General features: G+C 37.7%; 3 long non-coding RNA genes across 4 annotated transcripts in view; all 3 read left to right on the top strand.

Annotated features, from left to right (window-relative positions):
* The first annotated feature begins 1,527 nt into the window (after positions 1-1,527).
* LOC115062597 lies at positions 1,528-4,635 on the top strand. Its single transcript, XR_003842540.1, has 4 exons — positions 1,528-1,610; positions 3,611-3,688; positions 4,290-4,331; positions 4,476-4,635. It is a non-coding gene; the product is annotated as an uncharacterized LOC115062597 (long non-coding RNA).
* Positions 4,636-4,677: 42 nt separating this feature from the next.
* LOC115062598 lies at positions 4,678-7,532 on the top strand. Its single transcript, XR_003842542.1, has 3 exons — positions 4,678-4,808; positions 6,779-6,830; positions 7,503-7,532. It is a non-coding gene; the product is annotated as an uncharacterized LOC115062598 (long non-coding RNA).
* Positions 7,533-14,052: 6,520 nt separating this feature from the next.
* Positions 14,053-15,406, top strand: part of LOC115065083 — a 9,133-nt gene continuing 7,779 nt past the window's right edge. For both annotated transcript variants that reach the window (XR_003844885.1, XR_003844884.1), the window contains exon 1: positions 14,053-14,106. This is a non-coding gene — a long non-coding RNA (uncharacterized LOC115065083). The remainder of the gene's footprint in view (positions 14,107-15,406) is intronic.

Below are 15,406 nucleotides of genomic sequence, written 5' to 3'. Positions count from 1 at the left end.
CTCCTCTCTCTCTCTCTCTCTCTCTCTCTCTCTCTCTCTCTCTCTCTCTCTCTCTCTCTGCCTTCCAAGGGTTGAGATTATAGGCATGTGTTAAAAATTTGTGATTTTATAGTCAAAGCAAGTGACACTGGGACAAGGTAGGTGCTATTCAGATTTTTCCCAAATTCTATCAACCTCCATGTGATCTCCACACTTTTTATGGATAGATAATGTGCAGGATCTGATAGAAGTGAATGAGCAGAATATAATAGAAATGTCAGGACCTGTTTATTCATGAGCACACAGTGAAGGCCTTACAGGTTGCTACCAGACTCAAAATGTTATACATTAAGAAAAACAGACATGCACTGTGTGATATTGGGGAAACATAGTAACTACTAAAGATTTGAAAATATTTGTCTAGAGAGACAGGTTAATAAAGCGGAAAGTTTGATAGTGATTTAAGATAGTCAACTTAACTATTACCTATACATATGAGAGAACCATGTTGTCCAGCTGTTTGCCAAGGGTGGATAAAGGGTGGCTGGTGGCAACAATTAATGTGCAGATCTGGGGGCTCTGTCTTGACTTGAGAAACAAGAACTAAGTGGTCACCATCTTCAAATCCTCAAATCAAAGGTTTGTTTTTATTGTAATGCAGATAGAATATATGTCAGAAAGTTGAGACATTAAGTAATTCTTGTGTAACTTCAGTATAAAAGACCATCTATGTCCCTTCTTCCTACTATCTACATGGGACTTGCAGCGACACACCCCTAAACAAAGTTTCCATTTCCCCTGCTATTTAATTTTTTAAGGGATGCATAAAACTTGAATAATAGCTGGTGCTAGGGAAAGCTGTTAAGGAACCAAAGAACAGCATTAGAACTAGACAGGATGGAAAGGATACATTACTTATAGAAAGAAACTTTGCTCTGAAGGTGAAGGACAAGTTGGTCAGGCAAGGATATGGGGTGGGGAACAACTGTATATATGGCAACAGACCAGGAGATGACAAGAATCCGCTGAATTTGCAACATAGCGGGGAACCATACATAGAATACTAGACAGGTGAGAGGATACAGGTAAGGAGGAGATGGGGATGGATGTATCTCCCAGAATTGCTTGTTGTATTGAAGAATTTTGTAATTTATTTATCATTACATTTATTCCCTATTATGCTCTCTAAACCAAGATGCCTGTTTTTGAGAAAAGCACAGAAAGCTCTTTTCTAGGTTATTTCCTCAAAGGCTGGATTTAGGAAGGGTGCAAGTTGAATGGAAACGACTGATGGGCAATAGGCTAACAGGCTTCATCTACCTTTCTTCTGTCTACTTTTCTTTCCCTTTTGCCATTTATGAGGACTCCATCCTACCAGGCAAATAAGTTCATGTTAGTTTATTTTTTATTTTACTTTTTAATTTTTTTTTCCAGGCTTAGATAAACTTTTTAGATCAGAAGTTCAGAATGACCGTTCACATTGCCACCTAGTGTCCACTAGATGGAGGTCGCGAACAGCCTGCTGGGAAGCTGCGGATGGGCACGGTCGGTCTGCAGCTGCGCAGAGAATGAAATGGAGGGTCCAACACAGACAAGGCCGACCACTTTACCGGATGAAAGCCATACCAGAGGTAAGGTTTGAGGTCGCTGGACCACGATGGGTGATGGGCGTCCAGTGTCTGAAGAGGGATTCGATATAAAAGCATAAGTGGAAAGTCACTGTGTTGTGGGAATCTTCCCTGCATTCTTAGCATAGGAACAGATTGTCTGGTGTCCCTGCATCTTGCTTTGTACTATGCAGTGTTCTCAAAACGACTTCATTATTTTACCTTGTATCTCAAATCATAGCGTGTAGTTTTACGTTTTATTTTCTTTCATATGTCCCCTTACATTCCTTATTAAGCAATCCTGAAGGTAATTATGTTTTATATTGGCCAATTATTCATAAGGAATTTTAGCAAACAAAGGGAATTGCCATATATCGATATATTTTTGTTTAATCATTGCTAAAGAATAAATATCTGGCCATTTTCAAGGATATATTTCTGCATCTTCAAAAGCAAGGATCTGTTGGAAATTCGGTGTGTATCTCGTTATGTTTGCATATTTCTTTTATGCAAATTATCAAACTAATAGTATTCCTATAAAACTACATTATATTTATTTACTTTGGTTTCTAAAATACGTTATTTAAATTAAATTATTCCTTGAGGAGTTCATTTGTGTATATGATGTATTTAGATTATGTTCATCCCCAAACTCCCCAAACTCCTCCCTGCCCCCACTGTGCCCTTCGCAATTCTCCTCCTGCCCCCAAATAAAGTACTGAATCCAGTTAGTGTTCCTTGATGTACATTCTTGAGCCATGCAAGCTACCCCTAACCACAACCCTGAAGAAAACTGACATTCATTTGCATAGTAGCCATCAGTGGTCAGGCTGAAAGTCAAACAGCACAAATCTCTCTCATATGTGGGTTATACCCCTGACTTTTTAGATCTGTGTGTTTGTCTTGGACTTCTGGCAAAAACTAGGAAACGGGGCTATTGGGGTGGGGTGGGTTAAGAGAAGGAGGATACCAGAACACAGGTGTTCTTTTTAATTTTTTTTGAGCCATCTCTAAAAGTTTATAACTGTCCTTATGTACATGCCTTAATGGTACTTAGATCTTTTCTTTGAGTTCATAGAACATGAATAGGCTACCTCATTTTATTTAATTATACATAGCATCTTTATCAGTGAGAAATTTGACTTCATTGATTTGAGAAATCAACACGAAAATTGTATGCAGAGTGGTTACAAAATCAGAAGTTCATACCGAGGAAGCGATATTTCTAATAATCAGCAGTGTTCTCAGCCAATTCTCTTCTTATTTGGGGATGGAATGTTCAGTTATTTTTAAGCTACCTGTGTAAGACCCCTTTCCCTATTACTTTCAGAAATCAGGGTTTTTACATATATTCAAAAAAAAACTTATGCTGTTTTGTTCATATTACTCCTTAGGGAAACCCAACCTACTGTTTAATTTATACAGAATGTATGATTAATCTTTATGTTATAAAATTGTATAAAATTTCAAGAAAAAAACATAAAAATATTTTAGTGAATTATAAAAATTATCTGCATCTAACCTATGGAACCTTCCCAAGTGACTTTGTAGTTATTAATAATTTTATTAGTTCCTACACATGCTCCTTCACATCACTCTTTTCCCAGTGTTACATAAATGAGGTTTTGAGTTTTCAATTTCATCCTTTCATTTAGTTCTATGCCTCTTGTATAATAAAGTACATTTCATGGCTATTTAGATGTGTAATTGCTAAGGATGGAAAGTATTGAGAAATTTTGATATGCCAATAAGATATTCCTATAGCTACTATGGAGAAGTGTGTATTAAAATCTTACTTTTATTAAGATATTTTCTTTTAATTTTTAGTTGTAATATTTAATATATGCTAGAAAACATCTATATCATATATTCAAGGATCATTCTTTATTCCTTTGATTGAGATATATTTTCCTTTCACATGAAAGAGCCAAAATTATAATAAGTTGATGTTGGACAGCTAGAAGTTATATTGCTGCTGCTAATTTAGATGTTAATATTTAGTTCCAATTTATAATCTATCACAGGCAGAATATGACAGAATTGAAATACTACAGAGGAAGATATGAAGAGTTACAGCTAGCAAGTATGGGCCATTCTTTCAGGTATTTCTGCAGAAGCCACACATTATAAGTTCACCTAACAGGTAACAATATATATATATATATATATATATTTCCTGTCATATCCAAGCACCAGTGATTCCTCTGGCTGTTGAGATATCTTCTAGCTCCCAACTGTTTTTTCTCATGCAAAAGATTATGTTCTTTCCAAATAAATGTAGTTTATCCTAACTGTGATAGCGAAAAGACACGGAAGAAATAAGCATACCTAATATTTATTTTGCTCACTGATTTCTCTTGATGGGAAGGTTCAATACAACATTTAGTAAGAATGGTAAAGTATGCCATCTTTATTTCAGTTTCCTTCTTTTGAATTGTACTTTTTTGTGCATGTTCATGTGTGTTTGTCTGTGTGAGAGTTTCTTTGTGTGTGCAACACATGTGCAAACGCATGTACAACATATGTTTGTACATTTATGACTATTGGAAACCATAGATAAATTGAACATGTTGTTTTTCAAGAGACAGCTTCCTTGTTTTTCTTTTAAATTCAATTGTTTTGATTTTGTGCATATAGTTATTTTGTCTATATGTTTTTGTTTTTCTGTGGAACACCTCTATTCCTGGTACCTGCTATGGCCAGAAGATGACATTGGATCACTGAGAACTGGAGTCATTGATGGTTGTGAGTTACTATGTGCATGCTGGCAATAGAACCTAAGTCCTTCGGAAGAGCACCCAGGGCTATTAACTTAAACCGTATCACTAGATAGAGTAACCTTGGCTTTGTTGTTATTGTTGTGTTTTTTCTTGTTGTTGTTTGAAACAGAGACTCTCTCACGGGGACTCGAGAGTCACAGATTTTGCAGACTACATGGCTAGGGAGCTCCAGTGACAAGGCTGTCTTGACCTTCCAATGTTGTGAGTTATAAGCACATACTTCTGTGCTTTCCCCATTTTTGTTTTTGTTTTAGTATTTTTTGAGATAATTTCTCTGTGTATCCCTGGCTGTCCTAGAACTGTCTCTGAAGAACAGGGTGGCCTCAAACTCCTTGTCTGCCTGCTTGTCTCCCAAGTGCTAGGACTGAAGATGTGTACCACCATCACCCCATGGTTGTGATGAAGCAATAAGAATTTGATGAATAATGGATTACTTGATAAGGTATCTAGAATCTTTTCTCATATCTTACATAAAAGATGAAAACTAAAGATAGAAGTAGTCATTACATATAAATCATTAAAAATCAATATAGCAATATACAAAAGTATCTCATTTTATAGATAATGATGGCATTATATCTTTTGTTTTACCAAATAACTAACCTATTCTAAATGCCTGTTTAGAGCAGTCTCCTGGAATCTTTATAAGTACAAGCAAAGTTTTATCCAGCATTCCAAACACTGTCTTAGGCAAGCTGCTCAAGATTCAGTGACTTTTCTTCTTCCTTCTTCCCCTCAAAAGTGGTTTGAATGGTGGTATTTACCTCACTTCTCCCAATATATAGTTTCAGAAATTGTCTGACAGATGATCTAAAAAAAATCAGGCACTGGAGAGAGTGGCTTGAGAGTAAAAGCACACAATGACCTTAGTTCAAACCACACAAGTCAAGTGGCTCTGTCACTCATGTGCACGTATCAAGATCACACATGATTTTAAATAATTAATAATATAAACCTAAAGGATCCCACTAGTCACACTCTGTAAGATGCAACTTTCAGTCATTAGAATCTACCTGGATATGCCACCCTTCTGTTCATTCATCTGCCTGGGCTAAATGGGTCTTTTTCCATTTCTGGGCTGCCATCCATATCCCATTTGTGCCAAACAGAACTCACTTTGTGTCTCTTCAAGAAAAGACAACCAGAAAAAGTATGTCCTGATCTAATTTAAGAATCTTTCCTTACCAAAGGTCTATGCATTTTAAACTTGCATTAAACAGTCTTTATATAGAGAAATAGGCTGTTCTCAGTCCTGCCCAGGCAGGTCTCCAACTCTTAACCTCATGTAATCATTCATACTTAGTTTCCATTGAGCTGTGACCACAGGCACACCTCTAAGCCTAGCATATTTTCCTTTGCTATGTTTATTTTTTTGAGTTAATATTTGGGATGTCTTTTGATAGAAATGTAGCTGAACATTTATTTTACTTACATCAATTGCAACATTGTCAAAATATTTTCATATTTTAAAGGAATTTGGTAGGTTTCTTATGGCTGTTATATCCACAAGGATATGCCATTTTATATAGGTGGATTATGATTTATTTATCCTTGACCAATGAACTTTGTAAATAACAGTATCCCTCATGTAATTTTAAATACAACTCACAGTATGCTTGGAACAAATGTTCGATAGAAATATGGAGGGAGTGCACATCTGGTTATTTTTAATCTGAAAATTGAGCCTTTGAAGATAAAATGATGTGTATGACTTTCTTCTCTCCCTAATTTGCTGAGTGTTTTATTGTAAATTCAGTTTGGATTTGTGGTAGATTTCCTCTGCCTTTGTGAGATAATCACTTAATTTTTATCATACTGTTTGTGTGTAGTGTAACATATTAACTCATTTTTAAATCTGAAATGAATATTTGTTGTTGTGGGGTATTTACCAGAAAAGGCTGCTTGGGTATGGGTTTCAGTCAAAAGAAAATCTTTATTAGCTGACCAGCAAATACTCTGAATGTTCAGGATCAGTAGTGCTGAGACGTTTTCAGGATGAGCTTTGAAAAAGATCAATCTTGTTTTGGGTAGAGATATTTCAGTTATGAAGAACAGTTAGCCAGAAGTAGAACTACAGAAGACAAAAAGCAAGGTCAGTACATTTAGAGAGTTTCTCAGAACAGTTATTTTGATGGGTTAAGATTAGATTTTTTTTTTTTTTTTTTTTTGGAGTTTTGGGAGGTGGCACTCTCTATGTGCTGAGTTTTACACTCTAAATAGTACTCACCACTGAAGTGTGCTAAGTCAGTTGGGCTAAACTTTAAAGGCTTTCTAAGGTCTGGGATCCTGTTACATTTGTGACTCACACGCACATTGTGCCCATGTATATTCTTGTTCCCCTTTGTTGTCTTTGTTTCAAGAATATTTTTTGAAGGCGTTTTCTTTTGTATTTCTAATTTTAATTGAAAACAGATATACCTGAAGACCAAGCTGTTCCTAAAAGACACCCCACCACGCCACAGGGGTACGTACTTCACTATGTTCATAGCAGCCTTATTGGTGATAGCCAGAAGCTAGAAACAACACAGGTGTCTCACAATGGAGGAATAGATACATAAAATGTGGTTGATTTACACAATGGAATATGATTCAGCTATTAAGAATGAGGACATTATGAGTATTGCAGGCATGGGGGGCAGAGGGAGGGAAGGACCTGGGTGGGAGATGGTAGGGAAAGAGGGAGGGGTTAAGGAGCGGAGGAGGGGGAAAGGGGGAACCTATTCAGGTATTGGGGGTATAGGAGAGAAGCCCTGAGGGCCAGCAGAATGAATAGTAATATGTAACCTCAGGGCGTGGGAGGTGGGGTGACCCTTTAGAATGTACCAGAGACCCAGTAGGTGAGAGACTCTCAGGAGTCAAAGGGAGGGACCTTAAATGAAATGCCCAACAGTGAGGGGAGGGAACTTGTAGAGTCCACCTCCAGTAGAAAGACAAGGCATCAAGTGGACGGATGGGGTTGCCATCTCACAGTCAAAAACTTTGACCCTGAATTGTTCTTATATAAAAAACTGCAGGGACAAAAATGGAGAAGAGACAGAGGGAAGGAGGTTCAGTGACCAGCCCAAGCTTGGATCCTTCTCAAGGGGAGGCTCCAAGGCCTGATACTATTACTGATGCTATGGTGTACTTACAATAGGAGTCTAGCATGGCTGCCCTCCAAGAGGCCCAACAAACAGCTGACTGAGACAGGCACAGATACTTACACCCAACAAATGTACTGAAGTGGGGGACCACTGTGGTTGAATGAGGGAGAGGCTGGAAGAAGCTGAGGAGGAGAGTGACCCCATAGGAAGACCAGCAGTCTCAACTAACCTGGACCCCCAAGATCTCTCAGACACTGACCCTCCAACTGCAGCATACAAGAACTGGTTCAAGGACTGGATACATATACAGCAGAGGACTTCCTGGTCTGGCCTCAGTGAGAGAATACTTTCCTAATCCTAGAGAGACTTGAGGCCCCAGTGAGTGTGGAGGTCTGGTAGGGAGGTGGCCACATTCCTTTGGAGTCAGGGTGGGGGGAGGAACTGTGGGAGGACAGACCTGGAAGTAGGAAATGACTGGAATGTAAAAAAATGAAAGCAGAAAATAAAAAAGAAATTATATATGTATATATATTTTTACTTGCCTGTAGGTCTATGCCTTTGAATACCCGTCTGTTGCCTTCAGTGGCCAGAAGATGATGTAAGATCCCTTGGAACTGGAATTACAGACATTTGTGAGTTGCCATGTGCATTCAGGAATTTGAACCTGAATTCTCTGGAGGAGCAGACAGTGTTTTTTTATTACTGAGCCATACATCTAATCTCTCTTCTGAATTCTGTGTTTCATTCTTCTCTTATGTATTACATCCTAACCAGAGTTTTCTATCTCTTCTCTCCTTGGAGTCAGTCTTCCCTAACTCCTCTCTCCTACAGACCTTTCCTGTATTCTTAAGTCATGTTTGTCTCTAAGGTGCTATCTTGCTTGTGAAGTTTTGTTACTAGGTTATACTGTCATCTCTAAAGGGCTTGTTGTAAGCTTTAAAATTGTGTTTTGATTTTCAAAAGATTGCAAAGGAAATTTGTTTTAAAAATACTGACTATATTAAAATATGAGCACCCTGTAAGCTCATTTAGTTGGTTCATTGTTAGCTGTCAACATGGTAGAAACTGAAATCAACTTGGAGGCAAGCCTCTGGGATATTATCTGTGAGGGATCACCTTGGTTGCTCGAAGAACCATGTTAATTGTAGCTAGGAAATTCCCCTGGGCAGGATATCCTAGATTGTATAAAATGATGAAGGCAGGCTGAATACTAGCATGAACTAAAATGAACTTGTGTTCATTACTCTCTGCTTTTTATATTGAGAATATATTCTGACCATAACCTCCCCTCTCCTAACTTATACCTAACCTCCCCACATCTCAACCTACTCACCTCCATACTTCCTTTCCCCCTTTCTTTAGAAAACACTTAGACAAGTTCCCTGCTTCCAAGTTATGGATATAATATGATCGGTTTTCTTATGCAACCTGCCACTGTGACTTCCGCAATGATGGAATGTAACTTGAAACTACAAGTTAAAATAAAACCTTCTGCACTTTTTCCTAGTGAAATCACTGCAATTCAACGTGGAATTCCCCACCCCCACCCCACCCAACCATCATAGGAGCCAGAAGTGGACCTGACCATCTGAGTCTTCAGGAAGACATCCTTCATGGATCTCAATTTGGATTTCTGAACAGCAAAAAAGGTCATTGGTATATAGTTAAAATGTCAAAATCAGGTATTCCTATTTAGTGTACTCAGCCTCTAAAAAACTAGACAGGTCATGGGCTTATAGGAGAAGATGGATACAATAGAAGAGTGCAGAGGCAGAGGGAGGGGTAGAAATGATGTAAATATAGTATTGTACATAAGATTCTTAAAAAACCTGAAATGTGTCATAAAGTATTCATGGTATATAATCATTTTTCATATTGGAAGATTGGGTTGTATTATCATATATACATATATACATATACATATATGTATATATATATTTAATTGTTTTCATATCATATATTTTTATAATATTATTACCCCCTCCAACTACTCCCAACTCCTTGCTTCCCTCCACACCAAACTTTGTGTTTTTTTTCTATCTCCCAATGCCTCAAGACAAAACCAAAAAGAAAATCAAACAAAGCAATGACAAACCTATCAATAATACAAACCAATATCAAAATCAAATGAAACTAAAACAAAAAAAGGGAAAAAAGCCCCCTTCCCCAACCCAAAAGAGAATATGGGTTACCATTTTCTGTTTCCTAATTATTTTCTGACATGAAGTTTGCCCTTGAATTTTGTTCATATATCCAATGACCCAAATTGGAAAAAAAAAAGACTTTCCCTTTGCCAGTAGTTGCACATAGCTTTTAATTAGGGGTGGGACACTTCATTTCCACTTCCGTTTCCTGCTGAGATTTTTTGTTCAGTTTGAACTGTAAAGTCTTGTGTATGCTATAAAAGTCCCTGCTAGCACAAATGTTTATGGGCCCCGTTGTATAGAAAGAGTCTTATTCCTTGGAATCACCTATTACCATTTGCTCTTAAAGTCTTTCTAATTTCCCTTCCCCAGAGATTCACGAGGCTTGAAGTAAAAGATTTGATGAAGGCATCTTATTCAGGACAAATACTCCAACGTCTCTCACTGTCGTACATTATCCTGCTGTGGCTCTCTGGGCTAGTTCCCATCTACTATAAGAAGAAACTTCTCTGATGAGAGTTAAGTTATGGATATAACAATATGCCATTAGGAGTCATTTCATTGCGATGTGCCATTTGCAGAATAATAGTGGTTTTCCACTAGGACCATGACCCATGTATTCTCGGGTTCTCGAGCACATTGACAATGTCGAGTATGACTCTTGATTTTTATGTATTAAGCCATAAATCCAACCAAAAATAGGCGATTGCTTCAATAAACTTTGTGCCACAATTGCAGCGGTATATTTTGTAGTCCTATCACTATTTTAGGTTACAGGATTTGTAGCTGAGTGCTAATGATTTTTTTTTTATTTCTTCTTCCAGTACCTTCTAACTACTTGAACATTAGAGTTGAAGCTTCAGGCTGGGTGTTGGCTTAATTTCTCCATGTTTGATGACATAAGTAAGTGATATCTTTCCATTACATTTGGATTTTACCTTCAGTTTGTAGAGAGTAACTGAAAGCCTTGTCTATATCTTGTTTGGGATTGTCTAGGGGATGCTATTGACTAAAATTTAACAAAATTACCCATTCTTAACACTGGAGAGATTAGGGTATTTTCTTCTTTATTCTATGGTGACTATCTTTAAATTTCTTACATATAGAGGAAGTGTCTAAAAGTTTTTGAGACATTCATTCATAAGTATTTTATTTAGATAGTTTCTACTCTCCTTCTTACACCACTGGCTTCTCACATGTTTTTCACATCATCTCTCAATTCATGAACTCTTCTCTTAATTATTATTTTTAGATACCTATTATTATTTACTTCTAACTGGCAGCTGTTGAATCTATTAGTTGGTTCACAAATATATATGTGTTAAGGGGACAGCTTATAATGTTTGGCCATGTCTTCATGACATTCCATTAGCCAACAACAACAACAACAACAACAACATTCCTGACAAAGGCTTTTTTTAAAAATTTATTTATTTATGCACTTTATATCCTGATCAAAGGCCTCTCCTTCCACTCCTCCTAATGCCACCCTTACAAATTTCTTCGGGTATTACCTCTCCCTTCTCAGAGAAGGGGATGCCCCTGTTGGGTACTTCCCCAATCTGCCACATCTAGTCACAGCATAACTTAGTGTATTCTCTTCCACTGAGGCCCTTCCCTTTAGGGGAAGGGGATCCAATGGCAGGCAACAGAGTCAGAGACTGTCCCTGCTCTTAATTTTAGGGAAGACCCATGAAGACCAAGCTGTATATATGGCACAAAGATGTTGGAGGTTTAGTTGCATTCCCTACATACTCTTTGGTTGTTGGTTCAGTATTGGTTAGCCCCATTGGGTCCAGGTTAGTTGACTATGTAGGCTGTCTTGTGGAGTCCTTGACCTCCGTGACGACATGCACAATTATTTGATAGCTTAAAATACCTAGTTGGAATATTGTCTCATGTGGCAGTGAGCACAGCAAGAACATATTCTCCAGAGGCAGCTTCATGGAGGTCTCTCATTTTAATAGGTGGTTTAAGGGCTATTTGAATATTTTATAGGGTATGTAGGAGCTATATGGTAAAGGTACATCATTGGTAGGTGTCAGGTGCTGGGGATGCCTCAGCGTAAGGAGTAATTCTAAAAATTTGGTGAACCCACCTGGCTACTGGGCTACATGAATTTCTCTGGTGGAACCAAAGTAAGGGCACAGGGCTATATGCACAAGGACATGCAGGCCAAGGGCAGGGCTAGGTAGCAATCTTATTACTTCTAATCTCAGGATAAGATTTCCAGGGTTTGGACATGCCACAACCCCACTCTTGCTCCAGGTTTGATCCCCTTGGCCCTGTCTCTCCCTGGCCCCACAGCACAACATTATGATTCTTGCAAAATGTCTGGTGTGTTATTTCTCATTTTATGTTATAATACATAGCTATGTGAAGGTGGCTTATTTAGCAATATGCTTGCTTTATAAATATAAACAACTAAGTTTTATTTTCATATATATATATATGAAAAGCCAGAGACCTCCCCACCAGGGGATCCCTCCCATATACAACCACCAAACCCAGACACTATTGCATATGCCAGAAAGGTTTTGCTGACAGAACCCTGATATAGCTATGTCTTGTGAGGCTATGCCAGTGCCTGGCAAATACAGAAGTGGATGCTCACAGTCATCTATAGGATAGAACACAGGGCCCCAAATGAAGGAGCTAGAGAAAGTGCCCAAGGAGCTGAAGGGGTCTGCAACTCTATAGGAGGAACAACAATATGAAATAACCAGTACCGCCCCCCCCCCCAGCTGTGTCTCTAGTTGCATTTGTAGCAGAGAATGGCCTAGTTGGTCATCAATGGGAGGAGAGGCCCTTGGTCTTGTGAAGATCATATGACCCAGTACAGGGGAATGTCAGGGCCAGGTAACGGGAGTGGGTAGGTTGGGGAGCAGGGCAGGGGGAGGGTATAGGGGACTTTTGGGATAGCATTTGAAATGTAAATGAAGAAAATATCTAATAAAAAATTTAAAAAAAAAGAAAAGCCAGGCTTAATTGTATGGGTAAGGATTCCTAAGACATAAGAGGATGCGACAGTCTGATATCTGAATTTTGTCAGGTAGCCAGCCTATACTACTTGGAAATTTCCAGTCCATTGAGAAACACTGTCACAAATGAGCCAGAGATAACAGATGGTAACAGTAGTTGCTAGGTATGACTGAAAAGCTGAACAAATGAATGTTCAACAGCTAAGAATACATCCACAAGACTTATAACAATTCAAACCAGCAAATATACTGCCATGTCTGCAGGAAAAACTCATAAAGTCCCATCCCTACATAGCTATTGGAATTTGATTGCCTTTTGGGAGAAGAGAGAGTCATGTTGCTTTAGGACTGTTTTCCCTGAGAGTCTACTCATCCTCTAGTAGATTGTTCCACATCTAGTTGTACACATGTAAATTGACTCATTTTATATAAAGAATGGAGAGAATACATGAAGATATAATAGAAAACATCATAGGGTTAATAGAGGATTTTTTGAAATGGTGGGTCTGTTTTTTCAAACATAATATTTAATTTATATATCAATATTGTATCAAATATTTTGAGAAAAGTGATTATGCAGTGAGAAAAAATAGAGTATAGGGTCAGAAGTGATGGTTATGTGAGGCACAGTAGAGACAACTCAGCAATACAATGCAACAATGGAAATATATTTTACTTACAGATCTCAGGGGTAGGGATGGTTAAACACACTGATGAATTAATACCAACTTAAAGTAGAGGTCAGAATGTGATCAAATATAGATTAATGTAGGACTGATAATAATACAAGTAGAGATAGAGGGAGAGTAAAAGAGAATGGGACCACGCCCTTTATAGGTGTGCACAGCTTTACTCAAAGGCTTATATTTCATGCTGTTTCAGTGAACCCTACAGAAGAGGGGGAAGAAGAATTGTATGGGACAGAGTGGCTAAGGACATTACAAGCACATGGCCCACTGAATCAACTAAGCAAGGTTCACAGGGGCTCACAGGGACTTAAGTGACAATCACAGAACCTGTATGGGTCTTAGCTAGGTCCTCTGCATATATGTTATGGTTGTGTAGCTTGTTAGTCTTGTGGGACTACTAACATTGAGGGTGAGGTGTGTCTCTGAGTCTTTTGCTTATGCTTGAGACCCTTTCATCCCACTCAGTTGCCTCATACAGCTTTGGGATGAGGGATTGTACCTAGTCTTATTGCAACTTGATATGTCATGCTTGGTTAATATCCCTGGGAAGCCTAATCCTTTTTTTAAGAGAAACAGGAGGAGAGGATCTAAGGAAGAGCAGAGGTGGAGTGAGTGCCTGTAGTGGAGGGAGGAAAATTGCAGTCAAGTTGTAATATATGATAGAAAATAAATAATAAAGGGTCCATATTTTACATTTACTAACCACTTATTCTTAAACATTTTTTTTTTTCTTTTTATGATGCACAGTCTTACCATGCTGCTCAAGCTGATCTCAGACTCCGAGAAGGTGCTTCTTGCTGGTCTTCTGAGGAGATTTTATTAAAGAGATTCCACATGTAGCTGGTAGTATCGTATACTGAGGAACTTTTGCCTTTCAACTTTCATTATTCATTTCTTCTCTATAAATTCAAGTGAAATTTTATATGTCCATATCATTTTATGTTTGATAGCCATCTTTCAAAATCTGTACATTTTATGCATTCTATAGAAATAATGTGATATTTCCAACTAAAGTAGTTTGTCTTCCTTGTCATAAGGAAAAGACAGAGGAGTGACCTATTGTTCATTGTATTCACCAATTGGACTAAGATTAATGACCAGTACATTTTCTATGGAGTGCCACCCACTTTTATCTTTTCTTTGATAACTTCTGGAAAAGTACTGAGCTTTTTAGTAATCTAGGTAATTCCTTTTATTTAAATCCATGAACTTTCAGTTTTGTACATGGCCTGATTTGTTGAGTTTTCTAGTTCTTCTTGTATTTCAATTTCTTTTATACCATATATTAAATAAGTTTTACTCATATTCATTTCAATTCTTCTCAGTCTAATCTAATCTTTATTCTTTGGAAAACCTACATTTTATGTGTACTTACTATTTCTTTATTCAAAAATAGAATTTCATATGAATAGATATTACATATTTTTGACATATCTGTCTGTTCCTGTGTACTTCCATCTACACTCTCAAATTCATGTCTTCTTCATTATTATTGGTACATACATACTCTTACACACAAACACATGTGTATTTATATGTAAATATAACCTACTGAATTGATTTAACATTCCTAGCTTTAAACATTCTGTAGGAATAAGACATCATCAGGTGTTTCGGGAATATAATGGCTTATGAAAGTATTGATAAGGTTGTCTAAGTTCCAAAGGCTAACTAGCCTTATGACATTTGCTGGTTTACACAATGAGTCATCATTGGTATCTTGTTAAGCAAGCCTTGATTTCAATTAGGGAGCTATTAGTTATTGAACATGTATAAGAACACAACTGTACCTTTAATATCCCTTTAGCTTCCCTATCCAAAATGCAGTGATTTCAGCAATAAGTACTTACCTTGTACTATACTCTTGGGGTATTCTCCTGGTATCCTCTTACAACAACTCAGCAAATTTACTAACAATTCAAAATTTTAGAGTTTTCTCCTGTCTGGATTTTTTTTTTTTTTAAACACAAATTTTTTCAATTTTTTATTAGATATTTTCTTCCTTTACATTTCAAATGCTATCCCAAAAGTCCCCTATACCCTCCCACCACCCTGCTCCCCAACCATCCACTCCCACTTCTTAGCCTTGGCTTTCCCCTGTACTGGGGACCAAGGGGCCTCTCTTCCCAATGATGACCAATTA

This window comes from Mus pahari, chromosome 1 (assembly GCF_900095145.1).
Source record: "Mus pahari chromosome 1, PAHARI_EIJ_v1.1, whole genome shotgun sequence".
Taxonomy (NCBI): Eukaryota; Metazoa; Chordata; class Mammalia; order Rodentia; family Muridae; genus Mus; species Mus pahari.
Note: the sequence above shows the minus strand (reverse complement) of the source record. Positions and strands in the feature narration are given on the sequence as shown.